Source organism: Haemaphysalis longicornis, unplaced genomic scaffold, assembly GCF_048455015.1.
Source record: "Haemaphysalis longicornis isolate Haplotype H1 unplaced genomic scaffold, Haemaphysalis longicornis Haplotype H1 scaffold_6, whole genome shotgun sequence".
Lineage (NCBI taxonomy): Eukaryota > Metazoa > Arthropoda > Arachnida > Ixodida > Ixodidae > Haemaphysalis > Haemaphysalis longicornis.
In genome coordinates this window covers 191247502-191271167 of record NW_027526407.1, presented here as the reverse complement: position 1 = coordinate 191271167, position 23666 = coordinate 191247502, and the positions used below count along the sequence as shown (strand labels likewise).

Below are 23666 nucleotides of genomic sequence, written 5' to 3'. Positions count from 1 at the left end.
TTGCCTTCTGTTTTGTTCAGTCAAATCCACAGATGACCAAGTGTTATTGAACCAAAGTATTGATGCAGTTAATAACTGGTGTGAGTGCTGGGACATGCACATAAACCCCGAAAAAACTGTATCTATGCGCATTTCTAACAAAAAGCAACCACTAATTTACTCGCACAGTATAAAAGGAACTCCCATTTTGCTTACGCAAAGTTATAAATATCTTGGCGTCACAATCACCAACAATTTAACTTGGTCCTGCCACACTTAAAAGATTTGCTCTTCTGCCCGTAGAAAATTAGGGTTACTAAGGCACACCCTCAAAAGCTCGCCCGCTAAAACTAAACCCTTCGCATTTGACACAATATTCCGGCCTTATTTAGAGTACGCGTCTGAAGTCTGGGATCCGCACACTAAAAAGATATAAAAAATCTTTATAGAGTCCAAAGATTAGCTGTTCGGTTTATTTACAATCGCTTCCGCCAGTCTGACTCCCCGACAGAACTAATAATAAGAACAAAAATCCAACTTTAGAATCCCTAAGAAAACTAGCGAGACTTAAATTTCTTTTTCAACTATCCAGAAAAAATAGCATCATGGACCTTTCGCACGCCCTCACTCCGTTATCTTCACGTCCTACTAGAGGATACCATTCGGACAAATTCACACCTATCTTTGTACTCGCTACCAAATTCAAGTACTTTTTTTTCCCTCGCACAATAACAGACTGGAAGGAACTGCCGCACCATATTTTTGAGTTTGGAAATGTACTAGAAACTCTGCAAAATTACTTTGAAGTGTGATTTATGTTACTTGTGAATATTTTGGATACGTATTTGTTTTTTTTCCTTTTTTGCCTTTTTTCTGTTTTTGTTTTCTTTTTTTCTCTACACCTGTACGACTGGGTAATTGGTCATATCATTATCGTTGTACCACCTCCCACTGCTGCTTGGGCCATTTTTATGGCCTGCAGTATTTCATAAACAATAAAAATGTTTCTTTCAGAAAGAACCTCGGCCAAACAAAGAAAATAAAAACCCATAACTAAAATATTTTCACTGACAGTAAGCCCACACGTGCACAACCTTCCAATTTTGAAGCAACAAAACAATATAATAGGCCGAACTTTCGCACTCTGCAGTAACTCCTCTGCAATATGCCTCCGACACATGTATATCGCGCGATCATGAACAAGGTCATGTTCATTTGTAAGTTTGGCACTCGATTTATTTTAGTCAATATAATCGCGGCAGTTGGGCATTTTATTGCCAACGCCAGGCGTTGGCTACTTCAAAAAAGTTTTTATTCTCAATCAGCGAAGTGCCCTCTATCTCACCACAATCGACAAAAATGGCTTATCACTGGATTTTAAATAAAGTTACAATGTCAAACGCCACGAGCACTTTCTCTGCTTATTTTTGCCATGCAGTCAATGCTAATAATTAATGTCCCGGCAACACGGAACAATGAATTCTTATACATGGCAGTTACATTCGAAATTATGCAGTTTTTAACTTTACCGTTTAAAACATTTAATTTGTGGATTCAGACGAGTGCTTACGTAATACTCTCCTGTGAGATTCAGGCAAATAAAAGAGAAATAAAACGCGGTGATGTGTTACTCCAACTACAGAAAATTTGACGAGTGCGCGCCCTATTTTTTAGATGGAAAAATAAATATTAATATTCAGCACCAATAATGGTTTTTCACAATGTCTTCAACGATTTAAACTATAGGCGCGGTGATAGCATCCGTATATAAATCATAGGATGTGCAAACACGACAGCAGTCTTATTCTTTTACCACAATTCAGCCATTCTAATGGACGCTATGTCGTTGCCTGCTACCAAGATAAACACGCGACCCTGCTGTGCAACACCAAATCACTAGCCGCGATCATCTAACTGTGGGTGTTTGTATGCACCTTTTTTTGCTTTACGAAAGAATATGACAAACACAAACAAATCCCACCTTATAGGAAGGTTTGGGTGGTTGGTGGAGGGCTGTCGAGTTTTCGACGGGCGAAAACACTTGCTTCGGTAACTTTTAATTGCTTGCCAGTAAGCGTGCAATACATTTTATTGCCCGTAAAATGAAACACATTCTTGACGTTTGTGCTGTGTTATAGTTCGGAAACCTTATAAGCCTACTTGAATGTTCTAGAAACTCGTTTGCATGATTTGTATTTGCGCCTGACCGGTGGTTTGGTTGGCTTCGAGAACTTCAGCTGTGATTTTCAACATATAAGTAGTTTTAATGAGTGTATTGAAAAGTATTATGTGTCATAAAGCTTTCATTTTTTATGCTGCAAGAAGTAATACATTTCCTTACGTTAAATATAGCCGTTCTCGATTCAGGTTTGTTACCACCTGACACAAATAAGCACACCAAATCGTAGAGCAAATTTTTCTTTTTCTTCATTTAGTAAGCAATTTATGATTTAAAGTAATTGGGGGCTCTACAGTTAGGTTCACAGCTTTAAGCCGGTGCTACCAGCATGAAACGGAAAAAACTTCCCTTGCGAAATTTTCACTCAGCGAATCTCATTTAATGTCATAAAATCGGTGTACTAGTAGTCACTGGAACACCTAATTTTACAAGTTTGTAGGAAAAAAAACAGATAGGTGATTATTTGTCGTAAAAATATATTTTTTTACATTTATCGCAAATGGGCATTAACTTGAACGAAAACAGAAATGTAGACAAACTACGCCAAAAATGAAAAAAATAAATGAGTTTATTTTGAAATTACTCAGAAACCATTAGAGTGATATCAATAAACAAAAAAATTATTGAAGAGCCCTAAAGAATATTATAACTCAGATAACACGTATCGGTAAAGAATCGTAATTATTTTTGCATTCTAGAAGAATTTGGTTGCTTTGGTTTGTTTAAATCAAGCCCGCATCTGCTATCTGTTTGCTAAGTGATATGTATTCGTGAAGATAGAAGTTTTTAGTGTGCTTATTTATTCTTGCGCATGTTTCCACCAACTCCCTGGAAAGACAACAAACATTCGGTACTTGGGAAAATGAAGAAAACGGCTATGGATGTTAAAAGGGAATAAAGTTGAACGAATGACAGTAAGAAATGAATATATAAAAAGCCTTTTAAAATGTGTATGTTGATTAACATCAATAATGCCTCAATAATAAAGAACAAATAAACATCAATAAACAATAAACATCAATAATAAAGAATGTTTTCGTCCTGTGTTTTTGATTTTCGAACTTTGTGCTCCAATTGTCGTGATTCTAGATACATTAACCGGTTAATTTCCGCGGCAGGTTCATTTAGAGGGAGGGCCGGTACAGTAGGTTCCCTTGGAGTTGCTCTGCAAACACGTGTTCGGTGCCCTTTGAATATCGAGCGAACATACCTTGGCATAAAATTTTGGCTTTTAATCTCTGGGGTGTTACAATACACCTGATGAAATGTTTGGCTCTTTAAGTCCGAATATTTTTGTTACAATGCAGAAAAGTGAATGTATGCTCGATCTTGATAAGAATCCCGAAGACGACTAAGCTCCATTTATGGCTTCCGAATGCATGAGCATTACATCGGTTTGAATATGTCGGAAGATTTGCTTTTACACCACATTGTAGAAGGCAATCGTCTTCTCGCAGCCTAAGACAATTTTCTTCACATTCCGCATCCGCTTGACGCTGTAAAATGGGTCCGATAGTATCATACGGGTGGTGCTGCTAATTGTTTCGGCCAAAAAATTTAGAACACTCCATTGCAACGACAGATGTTGCTGCCTTTCTGTCCACTCGCTTGTTTCAATACTTTCGCAATGGGTCTTGATCCGTGGTGGTTTGACTGCATATGCACTGCATTGGAGTGAATTGGCATATCCCTCTACTGCCCACTTTAGGCACGTGTTATGGAATATGTTGTCGTAGGCAGCACCACCCGTATGATACGATCGGATATTTTTGGCACTTAATGCAACTCTATAGAGAGCTCAAGCAGAAATCTCGTAAATGCATTTCACAACTACTGCTTTTGAACCTAATGAACAATCTTTCTGTCGTTCCAACCTAAACGTTACGACCAACTTCGGTCTGCAAACGAAGGCCAATTTTATGTCGGAATTCCAAAGCAGTTGAAAAAAAAATTCTTCATTGTCCGCCTGCAAGTAGCCACTGGCTATGCTCCCAGATAGCAGACTATCAGAAATTTTTTAGTCGCGGCAATAAAGCGGTGTATTTAAGGTTATTTCATGAAGAACGCAAGAGAGGGGTCGAAAGAACTGAAAGAATTAGGGCTGGCGAGGAGGAGTAGCTTAGGATGACCAAGGATGGTGAGACGAATTGTTTGAAGTGGGGGTTAGAAATTGACGATCTTCACGCTCTATCAAGATGTGCAAATACCACTGACACGACACTTCAACTACCTATCTTACTAGATAAGAGCGTCTACATGTCTATCCAGAGTTGATTAGATGGAGAAGTTTCGGCAAGCTGGACACGTAAGCAATTTTTTTCACAGCTTCTCAAATTGATGAAAGTGAAACCGAAACATCCAGAAGGATATAAATTACTAGAAAGTATAAAATATAGAAAATTGCACGAACTTTCCCTCAGTGCCCAAAGTAAAGAAAACACGTCGTTAGGCTCCTTCTGTGAATTCACTGGTGTGGTGTGGCGAGCATGACGTAATACAACGGTGGCGCACTCAACGGGGGCGGGATAAGCCCTCCACATGGTTGGACAGTAAATTGCGTCCGCGAAATAGATTTTGTAAATTAAGTACACCATGGAAAAAACAATGGGTCGTATTTAGATAGTACTACACTCTGGAGGAAGTATATTAGGATAAGCGACATTGCGAATTTGTTGTCACTTAGATTCACTCATTGCAGTTAAGGAACTCAAAATTGTAGAAGGCGCCTTATTCCAATACTATAGTAAGGTTTGATGCCTGGTGATCGGTGGATTGCGCTAGAGCCATATCCTGATGCAGTGTGAAAAGAGTGAAGCTGGAGGGTTAACAAAGTCCGGTGTCATGCAGGACATACCTTGGTAAGGCTCACGGCCGTCAAGCAAGGCTCCAGGAGTGTGACCACAAATAGTGACTGGAACCAGGCGCACACTTTATTGCTTGATAAAAAGGTTCACTCTGGTAGCAGACCTTTAAAGCGACCTTTAAAGGAGATCTTTGAACATAAAAAAGCAGCCCCCACAATATACCAGTGAACAGCTACAGAAATACGGACGAAGTGCTCGGGTGGCGAGGAATGGTGATAATAAAAAAAGGTGATAAAACCGTGCACCTAGCCTAATGTTTTCTTAGAAATAGTGAATAGGCAAAACAGCGTCTTTAATATACCTTCACGTAGTTATTTTATTGCTACTACGCGGCCTGATGATGGGTAAGCATAGGTAATAATAATGAGCGGTCTGTTTAAAACATTTAAAAGGCGGGCGTTAGAGCGCACCCCAGGGCCTAGGCAGTCCCTCGTTGTAGTTTATGGTAAATAGTTAAAACATGGGCTATTGGCCACCCACGTGGAGTGACGTCATTCCTATGTAGAGGACTACCGTGTCGTAGTAGGCTTAAACAATGAAAGAATACGGTGAAAGGAATACAGTGGAAGTATATGTGGGCACGGTCTTTATAGATAAATGAGTTTGTTTACAGCAGTAAGATGGAGGAATAGCTGAGCAAGAAGTTCTCTAGAGTGGCGCAAGTCGAAACCTGAAGCTCCTCTTCTCCGCCTTAACATTGTTCTCTGCCAATTCGTTGCCTATTTTGGACCGCAAAAACATTCCTCATAGAAATGGCTATGGAATGCTTGCCCGGGGTGAGGGGAAGTTCATCGAGCGAGATAAAGTTGCCCTGGGTAGAAAGGCTCATGTTGGGGGACGTGAACATCTTGATGTTAGCGGGAAAGACGGTCTTCCGACGTCATTCTAGCGTTTTGATATTTCAACGCTTCCATAATTTTAAAATTTATTAACTCATAAGTCCATATTTCTAGAGCTTCAAACCGCCGCACAATTACAAAAGAGCCGATGTAAGCTGATAGAACGTTCTGACAGAAACTACTTTTGTGTAGTGGCGTCCAGAGGCAGACGGATACCGCCATTGGACAAAGCTGGTGCGTGGCGTCGGTCATGTCGCTGCTTAGTCTTCGCCTCACACGTCAAGGTCTATAGTTGGGGAATTTGGCGAACTTCGGCAGCCTGACCGATAGTTGGAAGTATCTCGGTTGTGAGCAAAGGGCAGGATATTGTAGAAAAGGCTGCTTAGTAGTCGCACGTGGCGAAAAACAAAATTCACAGAAGATTGCACTCATACGTTAGACTTGAATGGTGAAGCTTTTGTAGGTGGGAAGTGCACGCTCATATATTAGATTCAGTAACATTGCTTATTTGTATGGTTGCGGTGCAAGTAATCGTCTCGACATGCTTAGAGGTGGTCTTCGTCTTCTTCGCAGCGAGTGGTGGATGCAAAAGTCGTCCTCAGCATTTTAAACTTCTGTCTAACAGATCTTCGTCATTGGCTCCACGTCCCGGTGGCAGGATCTGCAACTCAGCTAAGGCAGGATTGCACATCAGTACATAGGTCTCAAATTATCGGTAACGGCTGCAAGATTATATGGTGGCAGCGGTGACCTCTCCCAAGCAGATTGTCTTTTTATCCAGTGCATTAGCGCTTTAATGCTTTTATATGAATGGTAGCGCTCTACGGCAGCGATAGAGTGTTTTTGCTACAGCTGCTGCACAGGCTCGGCAGCAGCCGCATTGCAGCCGTTCATGAGCGCTCACAGTTTTTTCGCACGTCGGGGTTTTCACCAGTTTTTGTGTAAGAGGCGTTGCGCGTGCCGAGGAGGGTCGGTGGACGCCGCAAAGCACGCGTCTGCGAGCAGTCGGCATTTTCTTGATATTCTTTGTGCATCGAAAAAGATACGGCCAGTAACAACAGTTCCGCTAAAAAAATGGCGTATTACTCGTCACATTGTGCTTAGCGGTATTCTAAGAGTGTATAACGAAAGGCATCACAGTTTCCCAGTTTTTGCGGTCCGACGATACGCTTATGTCCAACATCTTTTTCAGTGTACAATTTCGTCACCAAGTCAGGCCTTTGGTTTGCATGTGATATTGCTCCCTCTGCTTGTGCTGTGATTTGCAGAGACGAAGTAGCTTTTTGACATCTGCAGTGAGTTGTCATCAGCTATCACTTGGAACCCCACGCGGTTCACCATTGCTATCTGTTATGAGGTCCAGAAGAACTTGCAGACTTCCGGAGTGGTAGCAGAAGGGGGAGCAGTGGTTTCCACATGTGTTCGGTAATTGGCACAGGCATTAGGCGGCTACTGCCGGCTACTGACTTGGAAAACGGTCGAAGCAAGTCAGCTCCTACTTTTATAAAAGGCTGGGTAGGCGTACGTACTGGATTCAAAGGCCCTGAAGAACAACTGTGAAATGCGCTAGCGAAGGCACGCCTCGCAACAGGCGGGGAACTGTTTCCCCTTTTTTGGGGACGAGGCCCGTAGAAACGTTGATGCAGTTTGGGGCGTATAATAGCAACACTAAGTTGTCCTAAAGAAACACCGCCATGAACATCAAGAACGACGTCAGGATGAAGGCTCTCTGGAAAGACAAGTGCAAAACGAGCGCAATTCGAGGTATATTTCCGTTTACAAAGCAAACCATCTTGGCCGAGGTACGGTGAAGCCTATGATTGTGATGCCTGTTGTGCTACAAAAAACGGTTGTAAGCTGGTATACTTTGGTTGCCCTTCGTGAAGAGTGAGTGCATCGGGGAACGTGTTCGAGAATATATTTAAGGAATCGTCATCACGTTATTCGTAAAAATGGCGCGCTTGTTTAGGGCGACAAGAGAAACAGTAGGTGTTGGTGTGGCGGGTCCCGACAACAGCGAATTCTAATTTCTAAATTGGTAAGAACCAGCAAGCGAGTACACCAGAGGGGTTGCACAATCCCATTAGGCAGCACAGGGAGTGGTGGTCGGGTACTATAATAAATAGACGTCTCGTAAATGTTCATACGCAACTTTTGAAGAGCAAAAAAGTATGGCCAGAGATTCTATTTCGTTTATATTGTAAATACCCTCCGCCCTAATGAACGCATGACTTGCATAGGCGACGGCGTTTTGGGCAGGTCCGTGCGATTGGACCAGCACAGCACTGATAACCATACCGCAGGAGCCTACGTGTATCCTAATAGTGGCCGTAGGGTCAAATTGCTATAAAATAGCACCAAATGTGGACAAACATTTTGTCTCAGTTAAAGAAGAGTTTTCACATCAGTCTGCATAAAGAGCGTGTCTTTCAGAAGAATGGCTGCGAGAGGACAGGAGGCCTTGGCGATGTCTTTCATGAACGAAGGAAAGCAAGAGCTCAGTACAAGAACGTTCCGCAGGATATAGAGGTTGTGGAGGCTTTTGATTATCCCGAACCGGAGTAAATGTTTTCAGAGAGGTCTTGATTCTCTTTTGGGCAAGAAGGAAGCCAGGCACAAGCACCTGACACGGTCAAAATCGGTACTCTTTTACTCCAGGATTAGGACAGCCAGTGCGATGCCCTGGAGAACACGTTAGGGCGCTGGTTGAGCCTACAAACACCGTGCCGAAAATATTACGTCATATAAAGGACATATGAATATTTTCCACTTCACCCTTCGCAGGACAGTGACCATTATTCTGTGAATTGTAGTGGGTGCAGTACACCAGCCGAATAGGCACACAATATATTCGAACAAATGTTTTGGTGTAAAAACTGCTGTGTTCTATTTCTCCCCCGCGGGCATATAAATCCGCCAACAGCCGATTGAGGGTCTACTGAGAAAAATTAGAATGCAAAAACATCGCCATTTATGATGTCATCTATTACAAGAAGTCGGCTGACGTCGTTCTTTGTCACATTGTTAGGGATAACGATATTCAACAAAAACCGCTACGTGCTATCCTTTTGACGAACTAGTATAACAAGGGCAGCCCACGGGATAATTGATTCCTAATGGGCTCATTTGATAGAATTTCCTCATCTTGCTGGCATTTAGTGCTGCACTATGCCAAAGACATCCGGTATGGCTTCTGCCAGATGTGTGTTGCTTCTGAAGAATGAACTAGATTTTGTATTCGATGATCTAGTGGCAAGCAAGGGTATTATCATGCGGAAATCTAAACACTCCCGCGTGCAGAGCCAGGGATACTTCCGAGGCGCCGTTTAACAGAAGAGGGCTATTGGTTGACCAATTTCGGGCAATGACTGGTGTAGTCCGGTCTAACTTTATGCGCACGGTCAAGTAGAGAAACGGCCTCTGGTGAGGTGTCGAAATACCAAGCATATACGACGAGCGTGAGGCCACAAGGAGTCCCGAACTTGCGTTCATTGTCCACACATGAGCGAGACCATTGCCTTCATAAAATAAAAGCCAGGAATAAAAAAAACATTTTTTTGTGTTATGTTTGCTCACGCTTTTATGGCTGGATTTCACAGAAATGAACACAGCTAACAAACGAGGCGCGTCATCGGAAACAGTGAACACCAATTTTCTCGTTACGCGTGCATTCCCGAGGTAGGCAGGCAAAACACTTCGAAATAAAATATCTCCCGCAAGTATGCCCCACCTTCCTGCAAATTTTGATATGCGGAAAAGTTTCATGGGTTGCAATATCAAATAGAGTAAACTTAATTCTGAAGGTAGCTATGCACAACAACATCTGCGGAGAAAGGTGGAACTACCTGCTAAGGCTCCCACCAACACCACAGAAATATTACTGCCCACCTACCTAAGCACGCCTTTATGTCCAAGAGATTTGTTAAACGACAGGCTCATTTGAGAAACACTATAACCAGTATACACCAAACCAGATGCGTTTTCACTGTCAGCTTACTACCCACCTTGATGTTAACATTCACTACTAGCAGGGGATATGTAAAACTCACCCTTGTGCAAACTTTAACCTGTCAACCGCACTAGCTAGTTTCCCAGCGGTGGGGCACAAGCATGCGGTGAAGCGACGCAGAACAGCCCTCGCGCGGAGGCTTTGGCGTGAAAGGCGGGCAACGCATTGAGTTTGGAGGGTGGAACCGGGTAGTTAAATGTAGATCTCAGTTGCTTGCCCTCTCACGACATCTGGGAGACGAACGACTCCAGAACCAAGTAAGCTTCCGCTGGCGGGGGTGGCAGAAGAAGCAGAAAAGATACAGATCGATGCCGCCGAAGTAGCAAACAGGTTGTGCACAATAGCGGTCTTGGTCGACTTGTTTGTGTTAACGTGCAGGTTCGGCTGGTTGGCAAGAGTAGCCGGAAACGACTCCTCGAGATTTCTTCTCGAAGCTCAGTTAATGGGACGTCGCTGTCAATGGCCGATCACTTCCACCATCTTCCCTGTAGCCTTCCTCAGCACTGCCTACTGGTACTTGAAGGGAAGGCTTGTCAATGAAGCCCTTGTGGTAGACTTATTTGCAGGTGGACCCTTATGTAAGGACGTATAAGCAGTGTACCATTAAAATAGGGTACCCTAGATTTTAGGGGTGGAGCACCTAAAGGCCGAGTAAATCGAAACATTTGTGTAACTCGAAACATCTGTGAACAAAAGTTTCACAAAAGGTTAACAAGAAATAAATAAAACGTTTACAAAAGGTGAGAGAGAGAGAGTTGGATTTTGATTAAATTGGATTGGATGTAAATGGATTGCATTGCTCTGGATTGGATTTAATTGGAACTAGTTTTGCAGCAGAAAGCATTCTCACGGGTGGTTTATGGTAACAACGTTCCCCAGTGCTTCACCAAACCGTTATGACTTTTTTCGTGACGATGCGAGAATTTTTTTCTGTTTTACTACGCCCAGGCAGTCATGCGATGTCTTTGGAGGGACCAGTATCCACACTTGCAGCAGTCTATGGTCAGAGGACGGCCACATTTGCAGCAAGTCTGCTGCAGCGCCAGAGCCTCAATTGTGTGGCAATGGTTGGCCACATCCGTCGCTCAAGAAAGGCTCCTTGTAACAATGAAGCATTAAGGTCTTCCTGTATGATGTCATGTGAACCCTCGCATGTGCCTTGTCCTCACCGCGCGAGCATCTGTTCTGCCTCAATTAAGTGAGAAGTAGCGGCGCCAAAACATTTCGTCAGCTCTTCAGCAAAGTTTGCCGAAGTTGTGATCGCTGTTTCATCGTTTTGAGCCAGAGCATGGCTGTTCAAGCAAGATAATACATCGCGTGTACTAGTTGCCCTTCAGGGGGCGAGCGATTGCATATTCTTACCCTTTCTTAGTGTACGCCGTTATTCGACTTTTCCATTTTGGCGAGAAAACTTGCACCGTTCCCTGTGATGCCAACTGGTTGAAACTACTTGGGAAGAATATTCTATGTTCTAGGACGTCATGTCAGTATGCTCTGAAGACAAGCCACGATTCGCCTACTCCGACAGAGAACGCAGATATTCGTTGGACGCATGGAATATGGGTCGCTCTCACCACGCATCCCCACCATGTGGAACTGTCTTGAATACTGAAATGGGTTTATTCGCGCCGATGAGACGCAACAGCAGATAGGAAAACGACGACCAGAGTCACCACCTCAACCTCCATTTCTACCCATGCACAGCGGGCTTGGTTAATCCTATCCTGATATTGATCCGAGACAACATACCTTGTGGTATCCACTCTGTGAAAATGCCGAAAAATTGCTTTCAACCTCTTGAGAAGCTGGCAGCCTTGGTGATGCCTTGCATCGAACTAGTTAGGCCATAAATCGCGCACAATTACTGAAAGCTTCTATGAAGCTCATCGGGATGAAGGGGTAGATACACATGACCAGCTCACCTAGCATAGCTAGTATTGGCTTGTCTTCAATGGCAGGAGACACGGGCAGAGGAACACTGACGAGCTCTTTCCAGGGCGAGGCTGGCCTTTTAAATCAGGGCCTGGGTGCTCGCAGGCTAGAATCCATTCCGAGATTGTACCAGCTAAGGCAGGAAGGGTATGAACCAAGCACATGCCACACACGATGTTACGAGCCTAAGGCGTGACTAAGAAAAGGGAACAATTTGATGAAGTAAAAAAGCCAACTACTAATACACAGGACTCAATATCTCGCTCCTTACACTCCCTAAATAATATATTGATTTTGGTAGATTGTCCCCTGCGAAAGCCACATTTGTAATCACTATTTGTTTCTGATTAGAAGCAATTGTACGCAACAAAAACACCTTGCCTAAACTTTTTAAAAGTTGGTAGTACAGATATCTGCATATGGTTATTCTTGAAGTTTTTATTATCGGTCTTACAAGTACACTGTAGTGGCATTTATTCATAGCTCTCAAGAACTCTCCCAAATAGGACATAAAATATAAATATTGTTACGCGGCGACAAGGTAAGGATGAGACAAATAATTAACGATGCATCAGTGACGTATTTACATGATAAACAATGTACCAGCAGCTATGACAGCTAGAGCTTAGCCCATGCCACACACAGCTTCATCGTCGTCGGCGTGGATGTCCTGAAGCTATGTACGATTGTTCGGATTCTCATTCCTGTTACGATTCCCCGTCGTCAAAAGCGACCGTACTGGTCGAGGTCACAGTATTTGAACGGGTATAACGGTGATGAGATGAGAATATATAGTCAAGTCCATGCCGTCACGGATGGTGGTGAGGTTGATGACATTGGCCTCAGAACAGCTGTGCCCACCGACGCAATGAACGATCGATGGAAGCCTCTGAAGACCCGCCGGAAAAGGGACAGGGAATGGTGTCATCGTCTTGGCAGTTCATTGGCTGGAGATACGGGGCTGGGCAATGGGTCCGTTCATGGCTGGCCGAATATGGGCGGCCGACGCAATCCAGGAGCTTCGAGGGGGTAAGTTTTAGGGAGCCGAGACGGGGGAAGTGGCGGAACCAGTACGGAGAAGAAGGCCGCACCCACCACCAAAATTTATTGTGGCGACAAGATAAAATGAGGCGAATATGGGACGATGGATCAGCGATGTATTTACAGAATAAACTATGTACAAGCGGCCATGAAAGCTCGAACTGAGCACGTGTCCCACACTGCTCCACCGTTGTCGGTGTGGATCCCCTGTAGCTACGTACGAATGTCAGTTTTCCGATTCCCGGTACAATATATTCCCTTGCGGTCTCTTTACTCAGGAGTTGATAAACGTTCATAGAACAATGTATTTTTTTATATGATAGATAAGCAATGTATCCACGTGGGTGTAGTCTGAGCTATTTATTTGGCTGTTTTTAATTACTGCGATAAAAAGTTAACAGATACTCACGCTCTGGTAGACGCAGTTCTGGTATTTTCTGAAATCAATCGGTACGTTGTTGTGGTTAAAACACAAAAATTCGAATTCATCACAAGTTCAGAATTCTTTATAAAATTTCAAAACAATTTGTAAAAAGCAAAATACAAATCAAGACTTCAAAAAGGCAAGCGATATCAAAACAAATGCCGTTGAACATTACTTGTCAGAGGAAGGCTTACATTTTATGAAGTCAATTTTTTGAACACGTGGGACCTAATTTATTGTAAATAATTGGGCCACACTTGTATAAAACAGCAGTGGAACTTCGCATTTAAAACTAGTGCCATAAAAGAGCGTTTTAAAACTACCAGAATAAAGGATGAATCGTATAAACGATTTCCTAAAATATTTAGGCAGCTCTGCATTACTCCGACCTCCGTGTATTTTGGGAGAAGCGGGGCCCAAATGGGGAAAACATTACCTGAAGAATTAAGACAAAACTTGTTGCACAATTCTGAGTTTTCTCACGATTAAAAACCGACTCGTCAGCCTCAGAGCTTTGCAATATTCGAAAGAAAATAACTAAGAATGACGACTTTCGGTGCTGTCGTGACAAAAATGCCCTACTGACAGTTAGGGTATCCACAAGATTCCTTTCCGCAATTCTTGAGTGAAAAAACCTACCGATACAAGGGTGCATACTTTAAATGACAAAGCTGTTAAGGTCTCGTTTTTAATGTCCATGAACAAATAAATTCTAAGAAAACACCCAGCGCACCCTCACGTGCGTCTCATGAGGAGCGCACGGCCCCATCCAAGTTTGCACGTGGACTAGCAGCAGTTGTTGGGCTCAAAAAAGAGCACAAAATAATGAGCGCACGTGATTGTGTGCCTCTGAATGAGCGTGTCCTGATCTTCCAACTCTACTTTGGGGAACACTGCGAAGTGATCGGTGCGCGATCTTACACATGATCTTCTCCTTGCAGGTTAACTTGTGTCGAGCCTCAAGTGGGCCGCACAAAATAGCTCGCGCCAGAAACGCCGAGTTCTTCGACTCTGTGCCCCACCCATGGAAGATGTACTGACCAAAGAAGGCCCGCACACCCGTAGAAGAGGTGGCGTTCTGGCTTATCAGCTAGCGCGCTCCGTTGCCACACAAGAACATAGTCGGCGGACACGAGCCGGGCCCAAGGGTCCCGAACTGACGAGCCGAGGGTCCCAAACTGGGGCGTTTACCTTGAGCGTTTGACACAGCAGCATCGACGACAAGCTACGCCGGCTACCTAGCCATGGCCAACTTTCGTCTCACGTCCATCCATCCCCAAGCGGCTGAAACGGCTGCCTTCAGTGATTAGTCCTGATTTTAACATGGAGAATTCTGAAGCAAATGTGGCTCTTAGTGCACAGGTTGCCACGTTTTGAACGCCTTCTCTCATGCTCAAGAGGGGGTGTCTACCTAGTGCCGTCAGCGTAAATTGCCTTATCTGGTTTTGCAAAATTTGAATTCAGCGAGATTGTCAAGCTTCTCCCATTCTATCATATTTATCATTAGGCCATCTTGGACAAGCTAAGAAAAAGCCGGAGGCACTAACCATCACGCATGATTGAATGCTACAGGTACGACAATCAGTTGATCCCCCATAAGACCAAGAAGAAGTACTGCAGGTTTTAAATTTGGAGGGAATGCCCGACGAAGAAATGGCGGTGGCGGACAATTAGGTATACAAAGACTGAAGAGTTGTGTCAGCATTGGGGTATATCTGTGTGCCCTTGTGCAGCCCCCCATCCATTAACTGTGGCTCTGCATACGTAGAACCAGTACAAGGGCTTTACGCTCTTCGATTCGGTAACTTTTTTATTTCAGCTTTAATACAACGTTTTTCATACAGTGAAGTACCACATCCAGTCAGAAAATTTGTTTTTTTCAATTTGCGGCAAGAAATCGCAGCGCCATCCAGGAAGCAAAAGGAAAACTTTTATTTGAGAGTATCCGTATCCGTAGAGAGTATCCGTAAATATTTGTAAAGCCGCTTCAGCGTACAAAGCCCGCACGGCATTGTCTTAAATTTGTAAGCGCTATATGACGTACGAGAGCCGCATATTCGTTGTCTGCAGCATCAAGGGGGGTTTACCAATCACTTGATCATAAGTTCATTGTCAAAATGTAGGACGCCGAGTGGAAACTGTACCTTACGTGTTCAATTTGCGGAAGTCGGCACACATTTTTTGTGATAGCTTTTGATCAGCGATAGCCAACACAAAACCTCCACCGTCAGTGTTTCTCTCTTCCAAGAATAACCGGAGCTCCTATAGACTGCACGACCCTTATATTATAACCTCGGGAACATGTCTTGAACTAACCCGTGAGAGAGACTGTCGATACGGGTCCTGGCGAGTCTGTATTGCCCATCCGTTAATGATAAAATTAGAAGTTTGAGACGGTGGAACCTGAGGTGACCTTTCCTTCCTTGAAAAGTGTAATACTGATAAATGACGTTCTAAAAGGCATATCGGTCAGGCAGTGTCCGAGACTTCTTGATCATGCGAAAAAAAACCTCGGTCCTCTATGGAAGGGTGCGGCAAAGAATCTCCAAACTTTCTTGAAACAGCCGCAGAAAGTGTCACGTATAATCCTAGGGGGCGAGCTTCAACCTACATGTTATCAATGTCCACTGTGCTGATTAATTTATCGCTAGCAGTGCGGAAAGCACTTGTTCTACAGGAACCAAGGAGCGAAGAGCAAGAAGAGCCAGAAACTTCCCGAGGCTATTTTATGAAAACGGCTAAGTAAGTTTCTTCCAGTTTATTAGAACGGCGCCATTGGTAAAGGGCTAGGGAAGAATGTACCCACATCGTAATGAAAAGGTCTTTGTTGACAATGTGGTGCGTGTTGTGGGGCAGCGTATAGAAATATAATTTTCAACTCGCATCCAATAGTAACTTTCTGGTATTTTGGGCAACTGTACGACTATGCCCGATATGTGTATACCTAAGGTCGTCATAACATGCTTTCTGTGAGTAAGTCCTGTCGCTAGGTCGTGAGGATCAGCTATAGGCGCGATCTTATACAAGGTCGCTATTCTTCTTGTCCGGGATGCATTGACAAATATTTATTACGGGTAAAACATGAATAAATACACCAATAACTGTGCTTTTTCTCAATTGAGGTGTTCCCTCAGACGACTAAGTTGAATGCATCATCACTCTACCTATCCTCCTTATTGTCCATGTCTTGTGACGCTGATTTTCCCGAAGAATGTGACAGACAGTCTGACGTGTTGTGCCTTCGACCTCACTTGTGTGTCACCGTGGTGTTTAAAGCTTGCAATCGAGGTCTGCATCGAGCGAGTTCCCCAGCACGGTCCTTCGACTAAGCCAGCTAGCAAAGTGAGCGATTGTGAGCGACAACTCTGAACGTGCGTACGCAAAACTACACACTGGACTAGCCACTGCTGACGCTTCTGTGCAGCACTCTCTCTTTCTTGAAGAACACTTATTTTGGCCCATGAAATTGCCCAAAATGAGTACGGAGTGACTTTCTGAACCTCGGTTTGTTTCTGAATAATGAATGCGCCAATGCCTGTAGGTGTCCGTTTGTGTTTTGGTGTCCTCACAAAGAAAGCGTTGTTCTATGTTTATAGGTCTTGATATTCTGCGGTTCCACAGAGCATGACAATGCAAGAATTTAGGGTTAGTGAGTTTTCTAACCATAGTGATATCAATCCGAATGCAATAATTTATTGAGGATTGGAATTTTTCGCTAGACCATTGACCCTGGCCTCGCGCCAGTAAACTCCAAACATCATCATAAAACATTGACCTGCTGCTTTATAGATATAAAATAAAGCAAATGTAATGATCATCCAAAATAATTGGCAACATTTTACCGACCTATTTCATTCCCGTTATTAATCATCATTTCTAAATCATCAAGAGTGCTACAAATACACCTTAGGTTCAGAGCTACACACTAATCAACCCACACTGTATGCAATATTTTCCAAAAAATATTAACTGTGAATGTTCATTGTCGAGTTTGTATGGCATTGTGGGTTTGTACTTATTTTCTGTTAAAGAAGGTATTCTGCGATAACTCAATGAAAGTTAATAATACGATGCGACAATAGAGTAACGAGTGAGCAACGGTATTACTGGTTGGAGGAAAATAAATTGGTCTTATGTATATGAATATTGTTTACAATCCTACTTTATTAATTTCTGATAACTGAAGACATTCGAGAAAACCGTTTGGCACAATTACTAATGACTTTGCCTCTAAACAGTTTTAGAAAAAAATGCCTCCCGATTACTACACTCCTTACTGCAAAATTTGTGCGCAATTCGAACTACGGTTCGCCCTGCGCGCTCGGCATTGACGCATAGCAGCGGCGTGCGTATCAGGAACTAAATGGGTGATCAGCGAGCGCTCGGCGGCGCCCTCAACTGTGTCGTTATCTCGCCGAACATCGCCGTCATTGTGCGAATTGTTGCAAATTGTGTTTGAATCTCCCAATAAAATGCCAAGCCGTTCGAATGAGCCATGCAACAAGGAGGACGTGAAGGACATGCGATCGCCTCAGTCATTGTTCAGAAATCACTCCTAAGTGCGGCAGTGTGCTTAGGCAGCCCTCACTCGTGGGTTCTCTTAGGCGCCACCGATTTTAAGCATCGCCTCAGCGGTGCAAAGTGCCTCTCAGGAAGTAAACGCACATCATCGTTCCGCAGATGATGGCAACGGCGGCAAGGGTGTCATCTTGCAGCCTGTCTCTGTGCCTAGCACTCCCAGTTTAACATAGTGGAGCCGCCATAGAGCATCTCGTGCGGGCTCAGTATAATGACCTTATATTCACTTCTTCTGTACTCTTTCCGCAGCTATATTCTTTCCGCCTTAGTTCGCTTAGTCCAGACGCCGACGCCGAGAGAGAGAGAGAGAGAGAGAGAGAGAGAGAGAGAGAGAGAGAGAGAGAGAGAGAGAGAAACGTCTATTCAAGCTTACTAAAGTGGGAGTGGTTCCCTAGTCCGGGAATCCATCAACTCAGCACAGAGCCTTCGCTGTGGATACCAGGAGCTGCTGGAGGTCCAGATGGTCGCTGGTCACCAGGTCCTTCCAAAGCTCAGGGGTGGGAAGAGGGGATCGGAGAGGTGGAAGTTTGGGATTGCACACACACTGTATTATAATATGAGCTAGAGTTCAGGGTTGTGAACAGAACTGGCATATAGCAGAGGATTGAGTTGGAAACATATGATGCAGGTGAACTGGGTGAGGAATGGTATTGGTTTGTAGTCTTCGGAGCAGCGATTCTTCTTTCTTGGATAGCGCAGGGTGAGGGGGAGGGAAGTGTTGTCTGTCGGACCGGTAATATCGCGTGATGTCTTGATACCCCACTATCGGGATTGACGATGTGGTCTCCTCGGAAGCCTGGAGAGGGAGGGCGCAGGCTTGCTGATGAGCAAAGTTGTTGCCCGTCAGGGAGGAATGGCCAGGAGTCCAGATGATATTAACTGTACGACGGGGTTGAAGAGGTAAAAGTAGCTTTAAAGTAGAAGGGCCACACTCTCGGCTAAGAAGCTTTGGCAGGCAGCTTGAGAATCCGTGATAATGATTCGGTACTTCGTGTGTATGAGGGCTAAGGCGATAGCTAGCTCCTCGGCAACCCAGATTGATGATGTTTTGATTGATGCACAGTTAATGAGGGCGCCTTTTGTGGTGACTGCGGCTACTTTGTGTCGACCATTAGGGTAGGTACTAGCATCCGTATAGGCGACTTCTGTTGTTTTTCTATAAATATTCACATGTGCTTGGCTTCGGGCTTGTCGGCGGCCGGGATGGAGTTCAGGGTGCATTATTTGGGTAAAGGGCGAACCTGGATGTTACTTCTCCAATGGTCAGGAAGGGGCTGACAGGCAGTACATTGCGGGCATGTGATATGGAGGCTGTTTTGGAGGGCTAGCCCTGCAGGTGTTTGTGTTAAACGGAGCCGTTGGCTTGATAGGTGGCCTTCAATAAGCTCGGATACAGTATTGTGGAGGCCAAGTTGTTGGAGACGGGCTGTCGAAGTGTTCATAGGTAGATTTATTACATGCTTAATAGCTTTGCGAATTATTCGATCAATGCTTTCCATGTCACTTTTGATGAGGGTAATGTAACGTGTTACATAGGTTACTCGCGAAATCAGGAGAGCTTGAAGTAGACGGATGAGATCTTTCTCCTTCATGCCCCGGCACCGGTTCGAAACGCGTCGAAGCATGTTGGAGACTTGCTGAAACGCCTTGGAGAGCTTCAATAAAGTTTGATCATTACGCCTGTTGGCCTGGATGATAAGGCCTAAAATTCGAAGTGAGGAGCTGGGTCGTATGGTATGGTCGTCGAGGTGGATACAAATCGGTTCTATGTGTGAAGCAGGGGGAGGTTTTGCGTACGACGATAAGTTCGATTTTTGTGGCGAGCACTGAAGTCCGACTGAAGAGGCATAATTGTTAATGACATCCGTAGCCTGTTGGAGTGAGTCTTGGATTTTTCCTATGGAGTCAGTGTCTGTCTATATTGTGATGTCATCGGCGTAAAGCGCGTGATGAACGTGCGGGATGGCGTTGAGTTGATGGGGTACGTCCAGGAGGGTCAGATTGAAAGGTAGTGGAGAGAGGACGGAACCTTGAGGCGTGCCCCGATCACCCAGTGCTTTAGGCTGAGATTAAACGTCTCCTACCGGCATGATAGCGTGGCGTTGAGTTAGGAAGTCAGCACTGTATGAGTACGTGTGGTGGCCGCAGCCTGTTTGATTAAAACGGCATAGTATGGATGAATGCGAGACATTGTCGAATGCGCCTTTCAAATGTAAGGCATGAACAGCTCGCGGGGAGTGACGGGTAGCCAGGGCAAGGACCTCTTCTTTAATTCGAAGGAGAATATCCTGGGTTCTCAGATGCTTCCTGAACCCATACATGGTGTTGGGAATGAGACCCTTGTTTTCAAGGAAGGTTTGAAGGCGCTTTAGTAATAATCGTTCAACTAATTTACCCACACATGAGGTTAGAAAAATGGGCCGAAGGTTATCTAGGTGAGGGAACTTATTAGGCTTGAGTACGAACCGGATCTCAGCTGTCTTCCGCTGGGGAGGGAGTTGGCCTGAGCCCCAGCATAAATTGATGTGGTGGAGTAGAGTATCGAGAGATTCGCCATCCAGATTGGCAAGAAGCCGGTAAGTGGCTTGGTCTGGACCGGGAGTGCTATTTTTGTTGCACTTGGAAACAGCTGCTTCTAGTTCATACAGTTGGAAGTCCTTATCCAGGTCATTGTTTGTCGACCCGTGTAGGGGGTGGGGTGAAGTGGCAGGAGGTGTTAAGGTATTTAGCTGTGCGCGCTTGTATGAGCTCGTGGGCTGATCCGTTGAATGAGTTTGGGGTACGGGTAATAGCACGCTGAGTTTCATTCTTCCGGGAAAGCGAGTCCATAAGATGCCTTAGCAAATACCATGTTCGGCGAGGGGTGAGGGTACCTTGGAGGCTGTCGCATAACTGAAGCCCATTCTCTTTGGAGAGGTGTTTGGCGTATTCAGTGGCTTCTTTGTTAAGTGCTGCAATTCTGAGACGAAGTTTGCGGTTATGTCTTTGCCGTTTCCACCGTTTTGTTAAGCTTCGACGGGCCTCCCAGAGATGTAGAACTTTGGCATCCACGCTAGGGGTCTGGAAAGAAGTGGCAATGGTTTTTGTGTTCTGTCGGACTGTCGATGACAAACCACAGTAGCGGCCAAGAAAGTGTAGCGCATCAAAATACGCTTTTTCAGACACGCACGAAACGGATGGTAACTACCTTGCTCTTTGCAAATGCAATGGCTTAAACAAGGCTCAGCAGACTCTTCTTTAGGCCGCTGCATTTAGGCCTTGTTTTTTACTCTTGTCGACCGAGTTTTTTTTAATTTCAAGGTTGATGGTTGGCTGTAAACACAATAGCGATCGAAAATATTTTATATGTTTAGATTTGAAAGGTTGCTTCAGGAGAGAGTTCAGGTAATTCAAAAATGCTTTCAGAACTAATATAGTTTTCAGAGTCAACCTCTTTAGTGAACGTAGGTTTTCGGGTCGGCAGTAAAAAAATACCAAGTAATGGTTTAGTGCCCTCACGTAAGCGCGGGCCACGCAACGACGGCCCGCAGTCAACAGAACCAAACGAAATGCTAGCGCTCATTTGTGCATTCCTCGCGATGACCACCCACAGTTCCCGTCGCGCGTTTGTGAAGCCAAGCATACTCAATTATAGAGATTTGCCAAGATTGACAGAAACACTTCAGTATTTGCTGTTATCAGGCAACATTTGATCAAAGCGAGAAAGACAGGTTATAGGGTTAACCTTTAGAAGGTGATGTCCAATGATTTTCCCTTCCAAAACAATGAGGGAGCTCACACTTATAGCAACAATATTGGAATAAATGTCATTGCGGCAGCAGCGAAAACGCAAACCGGCTGCATTCGTGCACTTACACTTTCGTGCTGGGTGTGGTAATTACGTACAGCTTCGCTATCTTCAAATAATGTGCATGAGTGTTAGTTTCTTTCGTTTTTTGTTTCTTCAAGGGATCTTGGTGGACGCAACACAACAATTGCTATTAAGAGTGACAATTTGTCTCTATTTTTTAATTTTCTCTAACGTTTTGCAGTTGGGCATGCGTTTGGAATGTCCATTACTTAGGGGATCATCAGCCAACCGATATCTGGCGTTATGTTGTTGAAAATAGAATATAACGAAGGTCTTTCCTCTGACCACTTATACTTCAGTACTACAGACCAGCGCTTCTAGAGCACGGTGCCGCAAAGTCACACTCATAGGTTGACGTAACTCACAGCTGTGCACGCCACTCTTACGCTGCCCTCCATTTTGTTGCCACGACCGGACTAGAACGGAGAGGCATGCGAGCACGCACCTCCGCTGTGGCAGGCGTGTACACCAATCAATCTTGTCAACACAGGGACATCGCTTTGCGGCCATTTTCAGCTGCGAAGCTACAGATGCACACATCCGGATGACACAAGTACCCAGCCCATGGGTTTGCGGGCAATTACGACCTAAAGGGAAGGTGAAGATGCTTTAGAATTAAAATAAAGGTTGAGTAGCAGCAAGTACGGATTTAATAGTTCCCGTGTACGAAATATTTTCGCAATACAAGCAATAAAAGCAGCACAATGCGCCAACAAAATTTGCGCGATGCGCGCCCCCATCTCTGCGCGCGAGGCCGGATGACCGAAAAGTGCAGGCAAAAACCGGCCAGAAAGCGTCATACCTGGACTTCCGGCCGGATAGGCCGCCTCTGCCATGCTCTTTTGACTGTGTTTCCTGTAGATGCTCGCCGCAGGAAGAATGATACTTGTTGTTGTTGTTCAAAGTACTTATTTGTATAATTTCTGTGTTCAAAAGGTATGCACGAACGCCAAACGAGGCCTACGTTACCGTGCCTTAGTCCTAATCAGGATAATACATCGCCGGGATATTTATAACATACCGACGCGACGGCCGATACGGCTGTGCTTGATGACAAAAAATATATTAAACTATGTTAAATATTTCGTAATGCGCTCCAGGGCATTTTTCGTGTTCTTTCTTTTTTTTCTATTTGATTTTTTCTATTTTCTATTTGTTGCGTTCGGTTCCAGAAAGAAACTCACTTTGTTCAGAAAATACCTGTTTCATCAAAGCGTTGGTTTTGTTTCTCAATCGGTCCAGAACAGCGTTTAAAACCCCAATTTAACTAAAACATGGGCCCAATCTTGATAGAATTTTTCTTCCGGCTCATGGGTAAACAGTATTCTCACAATGTTACGGAACCAGGACCCCCACATTACTTGTTTTGCAAGTATACTTGACACGATAAGGTAATAGTTGTCTGGAATAAAAAAAACGCCGGTCCCAACCACCACCGTGCCATTATTGGTGTTGACTGTGGTAGCCTATTTCTTTGCCCAACACTCCGTGTGCGTGCAAATTATAACCTGGCAAGCACTTGTGGCAGCTGTACCTCAACAGTACTCCAGCAATAGCCGTTGATATAGATATAACGATGATATTAGAAAAAGTAGGACCGAAGAGTAAATATACGGCCTTTATCGAACTAGCGTGACAACTCCTTAAATTTAAGAATGCTGAAACAGGCCAACGACTCATTATCACAAACGTTTGGTGATAAAGTACCATAACTACAACGTAACTGCCTCGTCCGATTGGTCTGTTAGTTATACCGGTGTGCCCGTAATGTTGTTGCAAAATCCGCAACGCACTAACAAAAATCAATCCCTACTAGAGCACATGAGGCTATGGAGGCAGCGGTATGCTACTGTTTTCAGAATAAATGCATGTCAAGCAGTTTAGACGCCACTCATCGAAGTGCAGATAGCGATCGTGTAGGTGCAGTAGCGCCGCTGCCCAAATAGCGCGGGCGTGTGTGGTTGTGTGTAT

General features: G+C 44.4%; 1 long non-coding RNA gene across 1 annotated transcript in view; it reads right to left on the bottom strand.

Moving 5' to 3' along the window:
- The window catches only part of LOC144142134 (uncharacterized), a 63669-nt gene that overhangs the window by 28594 nt on the left and 11409 nt on the right, over nt 1-23666 (bottom strand). Inside the window, exon 2 of the long non-coding RNA XR_013316853.1 lies at nt 13253-13280. This is a non-coding gene — a long non-coding RNA (uncharacterized LOC144142134). The remainder of the gene's footprint in view (nt 1-13252; nt 13281-23666) is intronic.